The following is a 20,694-nucleotide window of genomic DNA, read 5'->3' as shown; positions in this document are numbered from 1 at the left end:
ACCTGCTCACCAGTCAAGCATGGTGTGTGAGCAAAGACCTTTGAGAGGGGTATAACACGAAACAAGAACAAATAACGCGAAACAAGAACAACACCACTCAGGGGCTTCAGCAGCGCCCAGTGGCATTGCTCCCCCATGGGTGCCCCTGACTGAAGGGGAGGGAGGTGGGGTTCAGAGCGGAGGGGAGCGGGCAGCTCCCAGCAGCCGCTGGCCACCTGCGGGTACATCAGGGGTGAGCCTCGGGTCTGCTGACGGGGTGTTGGTGCACAGTAATGGGCTGCCAGCCTCCTCGTGGCTGGGCCCTCCCACCACCTGCCTGAGTGGCATGGGCCACGCAGCCCAGCCACATCGCCCTAGATGACACTCCAGTGACACTGCTGTCCCCACAGGCCTGCCTTGGTCGCTGCAGCCACCTTTTTCACCCTCTCCACGTGAAACCTGGCCAACACTCTTTCTTGGTCCTTCTCGGGTTCCTGTGGCCCGGGCACCCTGAGGACGCAGTGGAGGCTCTTCAGTGGTCTCTGGAAGGGCCCATGGGGGGTGTCTGGCCGGTGCGGGGGGCAACAGCTAGCAGCGCTTTTCTTGAAACTAGTGGCTTTAAATTTGTAAAAGGAGGCGTCGCACGGTGTGTGTGTGAGTGTGTGTGTGTGTGTGCGCACGCGCATGTCCTGGCCACTACTTGACGGACACCCGGTCTTAGGAGCATCGACAACTGTTTTTATCTTTAAAGGTCCAGAAAGCACCAGGGGGGGAGGATTTCTCCCTGTTCCACCGGGTTGGGGCCAGGAAGACTCAAAGGCCGGGGTGACCCAACCTTTAAAGTGAGATCAGAGCCCGAGACGGTGGCAGTGACCCAGGAGGCTGAGCAGGAGGAGCCAAATTCAAGACCGGCCTCAGCAACTTAGCAAGACCCTGCCCTAAGTAAAGAATGAAAGGCGGGTGTGGCTCTGTGGTAAAGCACCCGGACTCAGTCCCAGTGCCCCAAACAGAATAAGGTGAAACAACTCAGGGCGCCAGCTAATGGAAAGCGGGAGCCGGTCTCCGCGGCCAGCACCCTGCGGCCCAGGCAGCCCCCAGGGCCTGTCGGGGTCGGGAGGTCCCCGGTGCCCAGGTTGAGGGAGCCACCAGCTCCCGTGCAGAGCCAGGTCTGCGTCACGGTGCAGAAACGTGAGCTGTGCTCCCCGAGAGCCAGCTGTGTGCTGCCCCCCACGGGCGTGCAGGGCGGCGTGCTCTGAGTCCCCGGGGAGCCCCGGCGGCCAGCCCGGGAAGTGAAGGGAAGGCTGGTCCCCCCCCAGCAAGCCCACAGCTGGCCCGGAGGCCACAAGCCCACAGCTGGCCCGGAGGCCACAAGCCCACAGCTGGCCCGGAGGCCACAAGCCCACAGCTGGCCAGGAGGCCACAAGCCCACAGCTGGCCCGGAGGCCACAAGCCCACAGCTGGCCAGGGGGAGCGCTTTCCACGGAGTCACTGCCGAGGGTTCCCGGGACACGCGCAGGGTTCCTGGCCTGGGCACCTTTCTCGTGTCCCCCACCCACGTCCGCGTGGGCTGCTGAGGGGAGGTGAGCCTGGCAGCCGGGCCTCGTCAGAGTCCCCTCCGCGGGAAACTGCTTGTCCACCCAGAGCTGGACACGCTCATCCTGTGGGGTGTCTCCCCAGAGCAGGGAGTCGGGGCGATGGGTGTCAGCCCAGCCAGGGAGCCCCGGCGGGCCTCACGCACAGGCCGTGGACTGTCCGGGGGAGGGGGCCGGACCTGACCTTGGCGAGGGCCTGTGGGGGCTTTGGACAGCCCCGGGGAGGGCTGAGGGGGAGCTTCAGCAGTGGGGAGTCTGCCCGCTGGGCCTCCCGGGACTCCTGGCGAGGGCCGCACAGCCAGCAGCCGTCACCGTCACCGGCTGGCGGAGGCTGAGGGCGTGGCCAGCTGTGGGGCGATGCCCACTGGCTGCTTCCTAGTCTCCGGGGCCTGGCTGCCCTCTCTCCTCTGGCCACAGTGACCTAGCGGGGCTCTGGCTAAAGCGGTTTCACGGGGACTACACAGGCCACTGGGGAGGGCTCAGGGGCCAGGCCAGAGACTGGCCAGCCAAGGGTGGTCAGCATGGAAGGGCAGTGTGGGAAGGCCCTGGACCTGGCTCCCGGAGCTGTGTCAGCCCCACCTGGGCTGAGGGGGTGCCGAGGAGAGGCGCGGTGTCACCCCGTCTTGCCTGCAGGCTGTCCTTCCTGGCTGGCCAGAGGACCTGGGAGGCAGGGCTCCAGAGGCAAGGCCTGGGCCAGGCCAGGGGAAGGGGTGGCAGCAACCTGCGTGAGCGAGTGGGCCCCCAGGAGACCAGCCTTGCCACAGGGGCAGCCGGGGACCCCAGAGCCCGACTCCCACTGCCCACGGGGCCACCCTTCGGGCCTCCGCCCCAGGTCCTTTGTCCCCTGGTGGCTGAACCAGCACAGTCACCCTCCAGGTGGCCAGGCAGAGCCCTCCCCAGGGCTACACCTTGCCTTCTGTCCCCGGGGCCAGCTGTCCAGGGCCTGCCCGGGAGGCCACGGCACCGCTCTGCAGAACGCAGGGGCCACACGGGTCAGGCAGGCCCTGCGGCCCTCCCCAGCCTCTGAAGGCCGCTCCGCAGAATCTAGGGGTCACACAGCACTGGGGTGTGGTGTGTGCTGTGTGTGGTGTGTGCTATGTGGTGTGTGTGCTGTGTGTGCTGCGTGCTGTGTGGTATGTGGTGTGTGGTGTGTGGTGTGGTGTGTGTGTGGTGTGGTGTGTGTGTGGTGTGGTGTGTGTGTGGTGTGTGCTGTGTGGTGTGTGGTGTGTGCTGAGTGTGGTGTGGTGTGTGTGTGCTGTGTGCTGTGTGGTGTGTGGTGTGTGCTGTGTGCTGTGTGGTGTGTGGTGTGGTGTGTGCTGTGTGGTGTGTGGTGTGTGGTGTGTGGTGTGGTGTGTGCTGTGTGGTGTGGTGTGTGGTGTGGTGTGTGCTGTGTGGTGTGGTGTGTGGTGTGGTGTGTGCTGTGTGGTGTGCTGTGTGGTGTGGTGTGTGGTGTGTGCTGTGTGGTGTGCTGTGTTCTGTGCTGTGGTGCTGTGTGCTGTGTGGTGTGGTGTGTGCTGTGTGGTGTGGTGTGTGGTGTGGTGTGTGCTGTGTGGTGTGGTGTGTGGTGTGTGGTGTGTGCTGTGTGGTGTGCTGTGTGGTGTGCTGTGTGCTGTGTGGTGTGCTGTGTGCTGTGCGGTGGTGCTGTGTGCTGTGTGGTGTGTGGTGTGGTGTGGTGTGTGGTGTGTGCTGTGTGGTGTGCTGTGGTGCTGTGTGCTGTGTGCTGTGTGGTGTGCTGTGTGCTGTGTGCTGTGTGCTGTGTGCTGTGTGCTGTGGTGTGCTGTGTGGTGTGTGGTGTGTGCTGTGTGCTGTGTGCTGTGTGGTGTGTGCTGTGTGGTGTGTGGTGTGTGCTGTGTGCTGTGTGGTGTGTGGTGTGTGGTGTGTGCTGTGTGCTGTGTGGTGTGTGCTGTGTGGTGTGTGTGCTGTGTGCTGTGTGCTGTGTGCTGTGTGGTGTGTGCTGTGTGTGCTGTGTGCTGTGTGCTGTGTGCTGTGTGCTGTGTGGTGTGTGGTGTGTGGTGTGGTGTGTGGTGTGTGGTGTGTGGTGTGTGGTGTGCTGTGTGCTGTGTGGTGTGCTGTGTGCTGTGTGGTGTGCTGTGTGCTGTGTGCTATGTGCTGTGGTGCTGTGTGGTGTGCTGTGGTGCTGTGTGCTGTGTGGTGTGTGCTGTGTGCTGTGTGTGGTGTGCTGTGGTGCTGTGTGGTGTGGTGTGTGCTGTGTGGTGTGGTGTGTGCTGTGGTGCTGTGTGCTGTGTGCTGTGTGCTGTGTGGTGTGGTGTGTGGTGTGTGGTGTGTGGTGTGTGCTGTGTGGTGTGGTGTGTGCTGTGTGCTGTGTGGTGTGGTGTGTGCTGTGTGCTGTGTGCTGTGTGTGGTGTGCTGTGGTGCTGTGTGCTGTGTGCTGTGTGCTGTGCTGTGTGCTGTGTGGTGTGTGCTGTGTGCTGTGTGCTGTGTGCTGTGTGGTGTGTGCTGTGTGCTGTGTGCTGTGTGCTGTGCTGTGTGCTGTGTGCTGTGTGGTGTGTGCTGTGTGCTGTGTGCTGTGTGCTGTGTGGTGTGTGCTGTGGTGTGTGGTGTGTGGTGTGTGGTGTGTGGTGTGTGCTGTGTGTGGTGTGCTGTGGTGCTGTGTGCTGTGTGCTGTGTGCTGTGTGCTGTGTGCTGTGTGGTGTGAGCTGTGTGCTGTGTGCTGTGTGGTGTGAGCTGTGTGCTGTGTGCTGTGTGCTGTGCTGTGTGCTGTGTGCTGTGTGGTGTGTGCTGTGCTGTGTGCTGTGTGCTGTGTGGTGTGAGCTGTGTGCTGTGTGCTGTGTGCTGTGCTGTGTGCTGTGTGCTGTGTGCTGTGTGGTGTGTGCTGTGTGCTGTGTGGTGTGTGCTGTGTGCTGTGCTGTGTGCTGTGTGCTGTGGTGCGGTGTGGCCTCTGGTGCTGTGTGTGCTGAGGGTCTGCACCTGTGGTCACTGTGGTCACTGTGGTCACTGTGGTCACTGGCTGTGGCCCTGTGGCCCTCTCTGGGGGGTGCTCTGCAGGGCAGCCCTCGGGGCGGTGCCGGCCTGGCCACGGCGTCAGCAGATGGAGGGAGGCCATGCTGCCCAGGTCCAGGAGAGGCCGCAGAGGACCCGGGGCAGCCAGCAGAGGTCCAGCAGGGCCAGCCCCCGCCCTTGCCGCACCCTTGACCTTGTCCCCTCTTTGTCGTGTGGTCATCATGGAGCGTGTGTCCTCTGCTCATGTGACCTGTCAGCAGTGGCCAGCAAAGCTGGGAGCCCAGGAGGGGGACTTCCTTCAGGGCAGCCTCTTGTCCCCCCACCGTCTCCCCCTGTGGGGGACTCCTCCACAGCCTCCCGCACGTCCATCCTCCCCGCTGGCCTCCTCAAACCCTGCCACTCAGGGGCACAGCCACACAGAATGGACAGCCTCTTCAGCGCCTGCCCAGGGGGTGGCTCCGGCTCCCTCACCTGGGGCTGCCCGCCCAGAGGCCCGCCACCCTTCCTGCACTGTCTGACTCGCGTCTGTTGTGCCACACGACAGCTCTGTGTGCGAGGTGAGCAGGCGTCCCCACCGGGCAGCAAGCTCGGCTCTGAGAGAGAGAAGCCCGTGGGAAGATGTCCGTTTCCTGTGGCGGCGGACACTCCAGGGAGCACCACCGCTTGCTTGTTTGTGTCTTTATCTGTTTTGAGGTACTGGGGATGGACCTCAGGGACTCCTGACACTGACCACACCCCCAGCCCTACTTTGTACTTTACTTAGAGACAGGGTCTCACTGCGTTGCTTAGCGCCTCGCCGTTGCTGAGGCTGGCTTTGAACTCGCGATCCTCCTGCCTCGGCCTCCCGAGCCGCGGGGATCACAGGCTGCGCCACCTTCCACTGCTTGGGTTTAAGTCCTAACTTCTGGCCATACCACGCTCTCCTACCATGAAGGACGCTGTTGGTGGACATTTAAACGTGGGCAGAGGGGACCGTCTGGGGCTCTGGGCGTGTGCGGGGCCTAGCAGCCTTTCCCGGCCTTCCCTGGGCTGGCCCGAGGACCTGATGTCTGTTGGTGACTCGGTCCCCAAAAGCATCACTTAGGACCACGATCTCTGCGGCCAGGCTCTGGCTCCACCTCCTAAACTGGCCCTCGGTCCCTGGAACCCTGCAGACACCTGTCCTCTGGGAGAGGAAGAAGACAACCTGGGGAAGGCGAGGTGTCTGTCCCCTGGGTGCCCCCGGTGACGGGCTGCCGCGCGGGACGTCCCGTTCTAAGACTGGTGCCCCTGACCCGCGGCCCCGCGTGGAAGCCGCAGGTGCTGGCTGATTTCCCATCCGGGCCCGTCGGATGCGATGACATGTAATTTGGACTGTGGCTCGTGACACAAGTTGACTCTGTGGATGGGACAGCTACAAAATGCCAGGTAAAAACCCAGTGTCCCAAGCAGCGGGGTCCTCGGCCCTGGGGGGTGGACGGTCAGCGTCCCAGGGCCTGTGAACGTGTCTGTCGTGGTCTGTGTCCACCGGTGCCTGTCACCTACGAGAAGCCGTGAGTGGGTGAGGTGGACGCAGAGGTCCTGTGGCCCAGGAGGTCCCAGCTGCAGGGACACTTAGCCTCTGCAGGAGTCTGCCACGGGCGGAGCCGGGCCCTCAAGGTCACCCAGGTGGTGACATCCTGGCCCCCAGGACGTCAGAGGGAGATGGTTCAGGCGGGGTCCTCGGAGGGAGCCTAGTCACCCATAGCGGGTGTCCTGATAAAGGGGAAACCGGGAAAGACTTGATCCAGTGGAGACAGGCAACGGGAAGAGGCCCAGCAGACTCCGGAGCCACGAGGGGCCTGGGAAGGGACCGGCCAGTCACACCTTGACGGGCCTCCAGCCGCAGCCTCCAGGTGACCGGAGCCAGCCACCCAGCGGGCGGCGAAGCAGCACCCGGCCCGTGGCTCTCCGGGTCTCTGCAGAGACGCCAACCGCAATGGCCCAGTAAAGCCAGACCAGATCAGGAGGCCTCTCACCCACGTTTCACCCCAGCCCTGGACGCCGGAGAGCAGGGAGGGGCACCTCAGGGGGTTCCCATGGAAACCACAAGGCTGTGGGGAGGTGGAGGCCAGGGACAAGGCAGTCACTGAAGCCTACCTCTCCCAGCTCCGGAACGCAGCCGACTGTGGCTGTCCCAAACCTTGCCCCTGCACACACTAAGTGCTCAATAAATGTTCATGGAGAAAAATTGATGAAATTGCTCGACACTGGTCTAGTGACTCCCAACAGGGTGACTGTGGTCCCCGAGTAGTGGGAGACTGTAAAAGTGCATTACAATTGTTTAAATGCTTTTTGTTTTAAATTTGCTAAAAATCCCTTTCAAGTTGTTAAACAAGCAGTTTAACAACTTGCGGGAGACCTCTGCCTCGAGAGGCCCCTCCCGGCCTCCGCCCCTTGGCCTCCACCCTCGCCTTCCTTTGCCTGTGGTGCTGGGGATGCAGCCATGCCCTCAGCAGCCAGGCAGGCCTCTGCCACCCTCTCCTGCCCAGCCCCTCCGGTCTGGGGTCATCCTCGGTGTCTGAGCCTGTCCAGCTCCCTGCTTCTGCCTGGGCACTGGTCACGGCCAGAGGACGGGGGTCCTCTCCACAGGTCCACTGTGCCTCCGACCTGAACCCCGGGGCTGGTCAGCGCTGATCACAGATGTAGGGGCATGACAGCTGGTCTGAATCGGCTCCACGGCGTCACTTCCAGAACGATCCTGCCGTGGCCCACAGTGCGCACAAGGTACTTCATGCAGCCTTCTGGGACCCGGGGACAAGGCCGTAAAGGAGTCCCACTGTCCTCGGAGGGCAACCGACTCAACAATCCCGTGTCCTCGCGCTCTGGAAGGCTCGGCCACCGTGAGAAAGGAGCGAGCAGGTTCCTACGTCTGCCAGTGGAGGGGACCCACCTGCACAAGGTCCGCGCCTGACAGCATCGTCACGGGTGAAGGGCAATGGCACTGAGACGGTCCCGCGTGATCTTGCGCGTGTCTGTGAGGGAGACAAACACGGTGTGGACCTGACCCTCCACGGTCCATCAGGAAACCAGGGTCAGCCACACCGATACCTGCGTGACCTGGTCCCCAGGGCAGACCTGACTGAAGGCCACGGCCGTAGGACCGGAGACCGGGGGAGCCCCGAGTTAGGGCTCATGTGGCGTGAATGGGTTGCTGGCCGGTCATTCTGCCCACGCTGGCCTCCACACCAGGTCACACCCAGCACCGTTTTCTGTAGGAAGTGACCGTCCCTCAGACTCCAGGGACACAGCCACTGGAACAGAGAGGAACAGAATCGGGGGCTTACCACTGGGTTAAGACCCGCTGGGCAGGGCCAGCCCTGGAGACAGCAGGGCAGCCCAGGGCCCAGAGGACGCAGGCAGCCAGCCCCGAGGGCGCCAGCCACCCGGCGGGCGGCGCTGGACGAGGCGCAGGTTAAAACAGGACGCACTGCAGACCTGGCCGTGGAGCCTTCCCGAGGACCATCCTCAGGATGTGGGAGTGGCAAGCATTTTCCAGACACCATTTTAGAAAGCAAGTTGGGAACATCGAAGGACACATCTCCCTTCCAAAATACGCCGTTAAGGACACGAGCACCGAGGTGGACAGGGTGGCCCACGCCTGTCATCCCAGCCGCTGGGGAGGCTGAGGCAGGAGGATCGCAAGTTCAACGCCAGCCTCAGCAACTTAGGGAGGCCCGCGGCAACTTAACAAAGTCCTGTGTCCCCGCACTCGGCTGGTTAGGGACGGAACACCTCCGCAACCCCGGGGCCGGCGGAGGACCCAGGTGGCGGGACGACGGAGCTCCGTGAGGCAGCGTGACTTCCTGGGCTGCTCCCACGGACCTCTCCTGGCGCAGGTGGGCGGGCACGCTCTGCCTGGTAATTGCTGTCTGCCCGCGGCATTCCAGCGAAGGCTTTGACATTTAAATGACAAATGTCGTGTCTCCAAACCAGCTCCAGGCCCGCTCTGCGGATGACTCAGAGGCTGTCATCTGGCCTCCCCACCTGCTGATGTTCCTGGTGATCACAGAGTGAGTCACCAGCCTGTGTCCTGCCGGAGGCTCACTCCAGAGCCCCCAGCAGAGGCCCCTCCGACACGAGGCCATTATTCACCCTGTTTTTCCTTCCGAGTGTCACAGGACTGTCTTCCTAAGTGAGAGGTGGCTCACATTTTGAAAATTTTCCATAACAGTTTTAATACGAAATACAAAACACACACCAAGTGTGCACAGAGCTTGCACACGCAGGTGTCACCGGGTTGTGACCACTCTCCCCCCTGCCCCGCTGGTCAGCCCCCTGGGTTTCCTGTGGCCTGGGGACCTCCCGTCTGCTGGGTTTGGGAGTCCCCTGTGTCCCATGCTGCTGCCCTGCAGCTGGCCCGGGCACTCCGTAGGAAGGGGCTCGCCCTTTCCGGAGAAGGGCAGGAAGGACGGTGTGGACCAGCCAACGGCGAGGGCACACGTGGCCACCTCTCCAGCCCGACTCCCGAGGCTGCAGAGACTGGGCTGGTTCTGGCCTCCTGCGAAGCCCCAGCAAGGACACAGCTTCATGAGCACAAAACACGGGTAGCGGTCACTGGACGAGGCCCACTCACCTCAAGTCCTGGTTCCCTCCTCTGCCCTCAGTGGGGCCCGACTGGGTGCATCATCCCCGGGCTCACGCCAGCGCTGGCCACGCTCAGTGAGGTGGGCGGAGGCTGCGGCAGGGTCCCCGGGGCCCCGTGCTGGGCAGGCCAGGTCCTAGATGCTCCCCACCCAACGCCGTTCTGCTGTCAGAAAGGGTCATGGTCAGAAAGAGGCCCACGGAGACAGCCCGGGACAGCCCTGGAGGACGGGGAGGAGTGGACAGGAGGCGAGCAGGAGCGGGCTGACCCGCCCTCCCCAGCCCGATGTCCTCATCTTGCTAAGAATCCCAACGGCCCAAGCCAGGGCCGCAGGACCGCGCGCCTCCCGCTCCCCCGCTGACCGTGCCCCACAGGGGCCTGCGGCCCGGAGCTCACAGGACAGCACAGGCACCGCCGTCCCCAGTGCCACCTCCTCCCTGCTGGCCTCCGCTCCCTGCTGGCCTCCCGTGCCTCGTGAATGTGCGCCCGGACACCCACTCTGCGTCCTCCCCTCTCCTGCCCCCTCCCCCAGCCCCCTCCCCGTCTGCAGGACGCCCTGGTTCCCCTCCAGCCTCCTCAGATGACGGGGACATTCGCCTGGACCTTCTGAGTCTGGCTTGTTTCACCAGCAGGACGGTGCCCAGGTCCCTCCACTCACCAGCAAGAGACGCGGCTCCTCTCTTCTTGAATGGCAGAGCAAAACCGCACACGCACATGCGCACACTCGCACTCACATGCACACACACGCACACACATGTGTACACACGCACACATGTACACACGTGTACACACATGCACACACGCACACACTCATGCACACACACGCACACACCCGCACTCACATGCACACACATGTGTACACACGCACACATGTACACACGTGTACACACATGCACACACGCACACACACGTGTACACACGCGCACGCAGGCACGCACACTTTATCTACCCCTTCTTCGGTTGGTGCTGGGCGTCCTGCCCGGGTCACGTCCTGTCCGCTGTGAGGTGTGCTGCTGTGACATCCTGCCGTGGCTGTACCACCGTCCAGTGCTGATTTCCACCTTTTGGATCAGGACTCAGAAGTGGGACGGGTCACGGGGGTCTGGTCCCTGGGTGCTTTCCAGAGCGCGTGGCCCACCAACAAGGTACAGGGGGCCGTCCCCCCACCCCCGTCCTCGCCAACATTCTTCGCCATTCGTATCGTCCCCGTCGCCATTCTGACTGGAGTGAGGTGACCCGAAGGCCGTTTCCTACTGTCCCTTCAGGCACTCACGTCACTAGTGCATCCTGACATCCCGCACACTGGTGTGTACCTTCCCTCCCGTGTGGGTGCACGGGGCGTGGGCCACGCTGGCCGCATGGTCACGCCTGGACGTGGGAAAGTCCGTCTGGTCCATTCTGCCCCCTCAAGTTTGGAGGCGCTGTCCCCGACTGCTGCAGACGTTGACGCTCTGTCACACTTTGGGGCCCCTGTGTCTCCCCTGGAGCAGGGACTCGCCCCTTCCTCTGCTGATTGGGTCAGTCTCACTCCTACTTTGGGCCTGGACTTTCTGAGCCTCCCCAGGTCGGGGGGAGCTGGCGCAGCCGTTCCCCCCCCCCAGGCCCTCCCCAGGCTCCTCACTATTTCCCTTGTGGTGCAGAACCTTCCAATCTGATGCCATCCCACTATTGATTGTCGGTTTCATTTCTTGAACTTTCAGGGTCTTGTTAAGGAATTCGGTGCCTGTGCCAAGATGCTAGAGCGTGAGGCTGCTGTAGTGCAGTGTAGGCAGAAATTCTTATTTTCTTACACAATATTAAGTTGGAGTCTAGCCTTATGGCTTATGCCAAAAATGTTTTCAGAAAAATTCAAGGCAGACATGATTATTAAAACAAACGAAAACAAGTGTTCTCATTCTTGAGAAAAATAAGCCTGTCTAGGAGTCACTTAAAAGCAATCAACATACCAAAAACATCCATCGTAACCCATATAAGAACGAGATCATGCCTTCATATATAAAGAACTCCAAAAAACAAACAATCCAATGAAGACGGTGAGCATCTCCAGCAGAAGTAGACGGCGATCGTGAGATAAATATGAGCATCTCCTCCTCCCTAGTGATCTGAGGGGTGCCCGTGGAAGCCCCAGGGGATGGTCTTCCTCCCTCAGGCTGGGCAGAGGAGGGGAGGCCAGGGTCTACAGGACAGAAGGCTGGGCCCACGGGGCAGTGTTGCTGGTACCAACCTGACAACGTGGACCAAACCTTCCCACAGGGAAGAAGAGCCCGCAGGCCGCCCAGCGCTCAGTGGGGTGCTCCTCCTCGTGAAGAGCGCTGCGTGGAGGTGCTCCTGCCCCCCTGCACCAGCCGGCCCTTAGGAGGCACCCAGAGGATGGCCACGTCCTGACCAGAACATGGGGAATGCGGTTCTCCAGGGTTAGGGGACTTCGCCCAGTGACAGAGGTGGGGGTGGCCTTGGGTTCCCAGCTGGGCCCACAGTGACCCAGGGTCTCCTAGGGGAAAGACTAGCTTCCTCGTCAGAGAAGGGGGGGCAGAGAACCGTGCCCGACGGCCGATGGTCAGCTCAGTGAGAGCCCAGGCCCGGACCTCCAGGCCCTCGCCACCTGCAGCCCCGGGCTGTGCCGCTGCTCTCGGGAGGTGGTCCTCCAGTGCCGGCTGGAAAAGGACCCGGCCACAGAGACCAGTCCTCAGGGCTGCGACCAGCTGACCTTCCCAGCTCCTGCCCAGGCCCAGCCCTGCGCTCGGCCCCTGAGACCCCGGCTCTGGGTCTGGGCAGGACCCCACCTGGGGCGCTCCTTCAGACTTCCCTGTCTTGTGAAGACCTCGTGGACACACAGACTTACTGGAAGTTTTATTTATTTTTCCCGTGACCAGCTCTAGCTGAAGGACCACAGAAGAACTGCAGGGAGCACAGAGGGTCCCTGTCCCCTACTGAATGACCCTGTGTTCGTGTGCAGAGGAACGGACTTGAAAATGTGGTGCAGACCACAGCAGAACGCGATTCAGCTTTTAAAAAGAAAGAGTAGATGGGCTCGCACTTGTCATCCCAGCAACTTGGAGGCTGAGGCAGGAGGATCACAAGTTCAAGGCCAGCCTCAGCAACTCAGAAAGGCCCTGTTTCAAAATAAAACATAAAAGGAGCTGGAGGTGTAGCTCAGTGGTAAAGTGTCCCTGGTTCAATCCCTAGTACCACAAATAAGTAAATAACTGGAAACTCTGTTGTGGTGGTAACAGGGCACCTTGAGGCCACCAGGGTGAGCAGAGGGAGCCACCTGCACGTGACGCTGTGCGCTGAACACAGCCTTGGTCTCTTAGGAGCAGAGTCGCCTGGTGGTTTCCAGAGGCCGAGCTGGGTGGGCAGGGAAGGAGACGTTTGCTCAGGAGGAGCGAAGTCCAGGAGGGAAGGATAAGTTCTGGTCCCTGTGGGCACAGCGGTGAGGGTAGTTATCATGGCGCTGGCTGGGCCTGGTGGCGCCCGCCTGTGATCCCAGTTATTTGGGAGGCTGAGGCAGGAGGATCGCAAGTTCAAGGCCAGCCTCAGCTATTTAGCGAGGCCCCAGCAACTTAGCAAGACCCTGTCTCAAAATAAAAAATAAAAAGGGCTGGGGATGTGGCTCAGTGGTGAAGTGTCTGTGGGTTCAATCCCCACCCTCCCAAATGATACCATGCCGTATTTTCAAAATAGCTGAATAAAAGGTTTTAAATGCTCTTACCACAACCCAGTGGTAAACATGAGGTCCTGTGTGCGCCAGCCACCGAGACTGGACCCTCCGTGGGTGGATCTGAACATCACACGGTACCTAGCCCTCTGCCACATGGTCGCCAAGTAAGAAAGAAGGTGGGTCTCGGAACACAAAATAAAACCAAAGGTCATTGGAAAATAATGAAGGCAACACATGTTCAGGAGGCGGCCCGAGAGTCCCAGGTCCCCAAGTCCAACCGTGACACTGGTGCTTTGCCAGGGTGACTCCCTGTCCTGGCTGCTCCGCCGCTGGTCCAGGTGTTAAAGCCCAGGGCGGCCAGGCCCACGCCCGCTGGCCCCGGCCCTGCACGACCTGCCGGAGGCTCAGGGGCCCTGGACCCCTGGGCGGTCAGCCCCGCCCCAGCGAGCCCTCCAGCCAGCGTGAGCCGGGCAGGCCTGGGCAGGCCTCAGGCTCTGACCCCGTCCAGGGCCTTCCTGCGGCTCCGCTGTGGCTCCCGGCCCAGTGCAGCCCGGTGCAGCCCCGGGCAGTGCTGAGTGGCAGGTGTGGAGAGGTCTGGGGCCCAGGGCGTCCACGCTAGCGGCATTCAAGGCCTCTTCACAGGCCGCTGCCCAGGCGTCTCCAGCCCAGGTGGTCTCCGCCCCCAGCACGTCTCCCCTGGTGCCCGGCCTCCGGCTTGCGCCCCAGCACCCGCCCCACAGGGGCTCCCAGGCAGCCTCCCCCCGGGCCAGCCCGGGTCACGTCTTGCACTGTGACGTCATTCGGCCAGGAGCCTCCCGCCCCTGGATGGGACGGCCACCGCACCTGCAGTGCTGGGTGACAGACTCCCTATGCAGCTGGTGGCCCAGTTGGGCCAGTGGGAGAGAGTCACCTCAGGATGGCGAGAGTCAGCAGGGCCTGGCCGAGTCTGAACGGGCGTCCAGCGGACTCACGGCCCAGACCGGATCCCAGGGCCACTGCCTGGGATGGGGCAGAGCCTCGTGGAAGAGCAGCGAGCCGCGGGCCCTGTCCTGTCCTGCCTTCCTCTGGAAGAGCGAGAAGTGAGCCTTGTGCAGAGTCGGCTGCCTGAGGCTTGCTACGGCAGCGAGGGACGAAGACAGACGGCTGGGCCTCCCGTGGAGGTCACGCTCTGCGTGTCCTGTCTGTGAAGACGTCACCCAGAGGTCGCGGACACCAGGCCCAGCACGGCCACGGTCCAGCCCCGGGCAGGAGGAGCTGGCCTCATCCGCCTGCTCAGCAGCCTCAGCTTCCCCAGGCTGCTGCTCCCACCTGCCCCACGCCCGCCGGGCTGCTCGGAGGACCGTCCTGGGGCTGGCGCTCTGGAGTCAGGGCGCCAAGGCGCCACAGTGCCCAGGGTGGCCTCCCAGGGCGAGTCTGTCCCCTGCCCTCTCCTGCTTCTGCCGCCTGCTGGCAGGGCCTGGCACCACAGCCTGTGGACGCCTGGCTCCCGTCTGTCTCCGTCACCCCTGGCCTGTCCCTCGGGGTCCTTGGGCTTACTGGGCCGTGCCCAGGGATCCAAGTCCCCTTGATCACATCTGGCAGATGACACCTCTGAGGTGCAGGTGGACCGGAACCGGGGTGCTGCCCCCCACAGTAGTGACAGCGCCACTGTCCCATCTCTCGCCAGGTCACAGAGGTCACACGGGTCAAGGGAGGCCCCAGAGCCAAGGGCCCAGCGGGGTCAGGCAGACGGGCTGAGTGCTCCGGTCCCACCTACGAGCTCTCGTTCTGGTAAATACCGGGAACCATTTTGTTCAGGAGATGCCCACGTGTCCTCAGGGCCCTGACCTTGCTGGATTACCCCGTCCTCAGCCCCAGGTCCTGGCCTGGGGGCTGGACACCCCCAGCCCTTCTACTGCTCCCCGTCTCGTCTGCATCCTGCTCATCACGTCCCACCAACCCCCTTCCACCTCACCCTGGCCCCACGGCTGCGCCCCAGACCAGGGCACCCGCGTCTGCCAGACCTCAGCCGCCCGCGGGCTCCCACCCCAGCTGCACCCCTGTGGGAGCTGGGCGCATGCCGTGGACCCCAGCTCTTGTCTCCCCGCCACCCGGGCTTCCAGCTTTCCAGGGGCCTCCCAAGAACTGACCGTGAAACGCGAACTCCCCGGTGAGAACACCCAGGGGAAGGACCTGCTTCATAGGAAAATTACCAGCACATTTCTCTGTGGAGCGGGAGGGCGGCGGGTCAGTGTTTACCCAGACTGCGGAGCGCGCGGCCTTGGGTCTGCACACAGCCGCTCCGACCTGCAAACGCGCAGAGCCTTGAACCTGCGATTGTGAAATAGCTCGACTCTGCGGTTCCAGTCTCAGAGTTCGTCCAGGAGTCGGGGCAGCACGGGTGACAGAGCAGCTGTGGGGCAAGAGCGTCCACCCAGCACGGGGCTGCTGTGCTCTTCGTGTCCCTAACAGAAACACGAGAGAGACTCATGGGGGGACTGGTCGTGAAATCAGTGGCCATCCACGAACGGAGCGCTCCGTGGCCGTGGATGACGATTTCAAACGTCCTTATGACGCGTGATCGTCTGCCACCAAGACGTGATGTTCAATATGACAGTAGCAAGCCCCAGGATGGGGGTGGTTTGAAGCAGAAGGGGTGAGAGGCACCGGGGACCTGGCGTGGGCCCAGGACCCTCTGCAAGGCGACTGCAGGACAGAGCAGGGGTGGGGACCTAGGCAGGCCAGGCCCCGCGCCCACCTGAGCAGGCCTCTCAGCCCTCGGGGAAGCACTGCTGGCCACGAGGCGGGGGAGCACAGGAGGGGCCACACAGGGCCATCTCTGCACCGCTTGCATGTCACACCGCCGCGACCCGCCTGCAGACCCAGGCAGGGCCACGGGCCCCGGAGCCCAGGGTGCGGGCGCCGCAGGGTGGGGCGCTGCGGCCTGGCCCAGGCGGCCTTCCCCAGCTCTGCGGCAGCTGCCGCTGGCCCGGGCCGCCAGCCCCGCGGCCGCCGTGGGAAGCAGTTGGACACAGCACCCGCCCAGCTGTTGGGGAGATTAGCTGCGAGGAAAGCCGACCCTCTGACAAATGGTTTCGGTATGTCCGCCCCCGGGAAACGTGACCTTCACGTGACCTTCAAGGTCCCACTCTAGGACACGGTGGCTGCAGAAGACGGGGGCTTTTGTTCCCGAGTCCCGGGGGAGTCGCGGTGCAGCGAGTTTGGATGTACCCCAGACACAGAACTCAGCACCAGGCGCAGGCCCCACCCCAGCAGCTGCCCGGTGGGGGGTGCTGTGCAAAGACCCCTCTGCAGCCACCGGGGAAGGCAGCTGAGGGGGCTCCCCGGGAGCGCAGGGTGCGGCTTCGTCAGGAGGAGTCTCCCTTCTCTGTGGAGGCTGACCCTGGGGGGCTCAGCTGGCTGGGCCCAGAGGTGGGCCTGGGGGCTGCGGGCCGGTCCCTGGGGCAGGACCACTTTGACGTTGGGTGGAGGAGGTCCGTGGGGGAGGTGTTCAGGAGCCGCTCCGCAGCCCTGGCGCCCTGCACACCCCTCGTCCCCACCGCTGTCCCCGGTCCCCGGCTGCTGGTTCTGACCCGACAGCACGTGTTATTCTGAAGCAAATCCTACGATGACACATTTCGGTATCTGCTTCTCAGAGTCTGAGCAGAGCCACCTTTGGAACCCAGCCAGACCTGCCCTGGGGCGGCCACCAGCGGCGACGTCCCCTGCAGGACCAGCAGCAGCCGGGCCCCTCGTCCACCGAGCTGGGCTAGTGAACCCGCCTGTTGCCTGGGGGTGAGGTGCGCCATGGTCTGGTTCTTCAAGCGTCTGCGGGTCACTGACCCTTTTCCAGAACTCAGGGCAGTGGGGACGCGGTGTCTGCCCATGAGATGCTCCAGAGAAGTGGACGCCGATGGATGACCAGATGACAAACGGTGGCACACGCGGACTAGAGGTGGCAGCGAACACACAGTGGGGCAGCAGCGGCCAGGCCCACCATGCCCCCAGAACCCAAAGCAGCCCTCAGAAACGGACAGTGGCCAGGCATGGTGGGCACGCCTGTGACCCCTGAGACCCCGGAGGCTGAGGCGGGAGGGCCACAGGTTCAAAGCCAGCCTCAGCCACTCAGCGAGGCCCTGTCTCTAAGTGGAATATTTTTTTTTTTTAAAGAGAGAGTGAGAGACAGAGAGAGAGAGAGAGAATTTTTTAACATTTATTTTTTTTTTAGTTTTTTGGCGGGCACAACATCTTTGTTTGTATGTGGTGCTGAGGATCGAACCCGGGTCGCACGCATGCCAGGCGAGCGCGCTACCGCTTGAGCCACATCCCCAGCGCCTAAGTGGAATATTTTGAAGGGGGCGGGGGATGTGGCTCAGGGATAGAGCACCCCGGGTTCAATCCAAGGAAACGGTCCCTTTCTTCCTTGAGGGCAACACGAAAGGCCCCCTTGACCCTGCTGAGGTCTCTCCTCCCTCCGGGAGCCTCATTAGAAACCTCTGCTCCCTGGACAGGAAGTCCCACTCCTCCTTTCCCATCTGCCCTCGCAGAGGGTGCTGGGTGGCGCCAGGGTCCCCTGTGCCTCTCTCCTTCTGCTGGGTTTACACAGAGCCACCCAGCATGGGGCTTCTGCTGTCGCCGTTGAACACCGTGTCTTAGTGACGGAGGATCACGTGTCATAGCGGCATTTGGGGCTGGGTTGTGGCTCAGATGTGGAGCGCTTCCCTGACGTGGGAGGCCCTGGGTTCGATTCTCAGCACCACATATCAATAAATGAAGGTCCATGGACCACTAAAAAAATATTTTAAAAAAAGACATTGAAATCGTCATCCACGGCCACGGAGCGCTCCGTTCGTGCATGGCCACTGATTTCACGACCAGTCCCCCCATGAGTCTCTCTCGTGTTTCTGTTAGGGACATGAAGAGCACACCAGCCCCGTGCTGGGTGGACGCTCTTGCCCCACAGCTGCTCTGTCACCCGTGCTGCCCCGACTCCTGGACGAACTCTGAGACTGGAACCCAGAGTCGAGACACCTGGGGACCAGGTCAGGGTGGGGCATGGCCTCCTGGGCCAGGGGACAGTTCACAGGGCGCCTCCAGCTGCACGTGGAGGTGAGGCTGCAGGGCAGAGGCTGGGGGGCTCGAGGAGGCTGTGCCGTCTGTCCCCCTCTCGTCTGTCCCCCTGGAGACCCTCTGTCTCAGGAGAGGGAGGGAGCTGGAACTCGGTGCCCCCGCCCCCAGGAGACAGAGGGTGTGACCTCACAAGCCAGGTGGGGTGCTGCTGGGGTGGACGGAGGCCAGCTCAGAGGCCGAGAGCCCGTCTGTGCCCACACTCTCTGCAGTCCCTGGATTTGCTGTGTCTGGCAACTTCACGGGTGCTGACGGGAGGGGCAGGTGGCCTGGCCCTGTCCTTGAGCCCCTGCCCCACTGGGTACCAGCTGTGTGCCCAGGGGACAATGGCAGGGGGGCCCGGCCAGTCACGCATCCAAGCTGTCTGCCAGGAGGGCAGGGCAGGCCCGTGGGAGTCCAGGCAGCGAGACTGGACACGACTCTGCGCACAGACCGAAGAGCAACTCCAGGCGCCCTCTGCTGGCCACGCGTCCACAGTGCCCTACCGCCCGCTGAGGGGCCGGCCGAAAGCCCGCTGGACCTGGAGCCCGGAGCCCTAAGGCCCCTCCCAGGTGTCCTGAGCGGCTCAGCAGGACGCAGCCTCCCCTGTGGCTGACCTCACTTCTTGGCGCAGATCCTGGAGCTTGGAAGGCCGCGGGCCCTGTTCTCCCTCTGCCCCTCCCTGGCCGGGCTGGAGGTCCTTCTGCGTGGGAGTGCAGGACTGGGGCTGGACGCTGCAGGTGGGCCACTCAGTCCTCACACTCGGGGGCTGCAGGCCACCTCAGGGGCTGCATCTGGCGGGGTCCTCTGGCTTTGTCCCCGCTGAAGGTGGACAGGCAAAAGAGCAGGGGACAGAGTGGGACAGAGTCAAAGTCGCCCTGCGCAGGAGCCCTCTGGCCCGTGGCCAGCCCACCCCCACAATGGCGCTGGTCCACCCAGGGCAGTGCCCTCGGGACCAGGTGCCCCGTGCCCACTCCTGCACTGCTGCCTTGGGGGTGGGCTTCCTGCTCGTGGACACTGGGGACACGTGCAGACCACAGCTGTTGTCCTGTGCACTCAGGGACATGGACATCACCCTGGCCTCCACCTGGCGCGTGCCAGTGTCCCACCCTCCATTTAGGACACAGGGTCTCCAGACACTGCCAGGTACACCCGGGTGGGGAGCTTCCAGCTGAGACGATTGATATAAATATAGGAAATCACGAGTCTCCAAAAGGAGATGGCATGTGACACCTGGCGGGGGCTCCTGAGCCCCACGGCAGCCAGCGTTGCACCGTGCCGGCCTGCCCGTCCCTTCCAGTCCTAACAATGACACTGGGGGGCGGAGGTTGATATCATCCCTATTTTGCGGCTGAGGAAACCGAGACACAGAAAAGTTAAGTGACTGGCAATTGGTGGCCGGCCTGACTCAAGTCCAGGCCAAGCCGCTGGCAGACAGGAGATGAGTGTGCCCCACACGGTGACCAGCCCCGGGAGGACGTGCACCGTTGTGTCCTGGGGTTCAGGCCTCCCATCCAGTGGGAGCCAGGACTATGACGGTGCCTCTCAGAGGCCAGAAAGATCCAGAAAATAAGCTGCCCCCCCACCTCCTGTGGGCAGTGGTGTGACTGGAGAGCGCGGCTTGGTCCTCCATCCTTCAGCCCAGTTATCGCTACTGAGGGCCTACTGTGTGCTGGGCTCTGTGAGATAGATGAGGCGGCCCCAGGCTGCCCTAGAAGCCACTTATGCTGAGCACAGAGAGGGCGGGGTCCAGGGGACAGCGGCAGAGCAACCTGGGAAGTGGAGGGCGAGCCTGGGGGCAGGTGGGAGCTCAGGAGCCCTTTCCCGAGGGCAGCCAGGGCTGCAGGTCTGGTGGGTGTTGGCCTCCGCAGTGGGGATGCTGCAGCCGGCCAGTGAGGGTCCCCGTGGCCCTGGGGACCCTGCGCCTGCCCCGCCCCTCGGGGGGCAGGAGGGGAAGCCCCTGGTCTGCAGCCCCTCTTCCCGGTCCCCAGATCTCCACGGAGGCCGCGTGGCGAGTCCAGGCACATCTACAGTCCGAGTCCGGAGCCTGGAAAATTCCAGGCTCCCATCCCTCCCGCTTGCCACAGCCTCCTCCTCTCTGTCTGGCTGCGGTTCCCATGGAAACCCCGTCGCCAGGCGAGGGCCCTGAGGAGGACCACAGGGGGATCAGGACCTCCCAAGTAGCCAGGTGGGGGGTGGCTGGGCCTGGGCTCCGTCCTGCAATATGCAATCAGCAGCACATCAGAGGGGTCTCTGCAGAGGGGAGGGACATCGGTGGCATCTGTGCAGTCTTGGACAGAGCCCAGCTCACCTGCCTGTGGACCCTGTGGGGAGCAGCAAGGCAGCCCACAGGCACTACTGCGTGGCCACCGATTCTCGGTCTACCTGGAGCAGGGGCCTGTCCTAGGGACACGGGTGGACGGGAGGCCTCATGAGCCTCCCACGCCACGCCTGCTCCTTCATGCACGCCCCAGGTAGCCCCTACGCGTCCACATGTCCAGCCTCTGTGTCTGCAGGCTCCCTGCGGCCACACACAGTCCCCCCAGGAGGTGTGAGACTGGCCGGCAGGGGGCCTGGGGGGCAGCCACACCCCTGTGCTGTGCTGAACTAAATTTAATTTTAATTTGAAGAATCTTCTTCTTCCTGGAAGCCACATCCAGACGTCTCCATGATGAGTAATTCCAGACGCGGTGCGTCCGCCCCCTCTTCCACGCTCCACGTCTTACTTCAGGTGGAGACAGTGGGGGGCAGCCAGGGCACGAGGGGAGCTGCCCCCCCCCAGCTGGAGCCCCGGCCCGGCTCCTGGGCGCCCC

The 20,694-nt window shown here is 63.0% G+C and overlaps 1 long non-coding RNA gene across 1 annotated transcript; it reads right to left on the bottom strand.

Moving 5' to 3' along the window:
- Positions 1-11,883: 11,883 nt before the first annotated feature.
- LOC131423701 (uncharacterized) lies at positions 11,884-13,055 on the bottom strand. Its single transcript, XR_009225606.1, has 3 exons — positions 12,848-13,055; positions 12,407-12,554; positions 11,884-12,248 (listed from the first exon to the last, which is right to left on the bottom strand). It is a non-coding gene; the product is annotated as an uncharacterized LOC131423701 (long non-coding RNA).
- Positions 13,056-20,694: the final 7,639 nt, after the last annotated feature.

This window comes from Marmota monax, unplaced genomic scaffold, assembly GCF_021218885.2.
Source record: "Marmota monax isolate L192 unplaced genomic scaffold, Marmota_monax_Labrador192_F-V1.1 WCK01_AAM20220418_F8-fsc00215, whole genome shotgun sequence".
Taxonomy (NCBI): domain Eukaryota; kingdom Metazoa; phylum Chordata; class Mammalia; order Rodentia; family Sciuridae; genus Marmota; species Marmota monax.
This window is presented reverse-complemented; position numbering and strand designations above follow the sequence as displayed.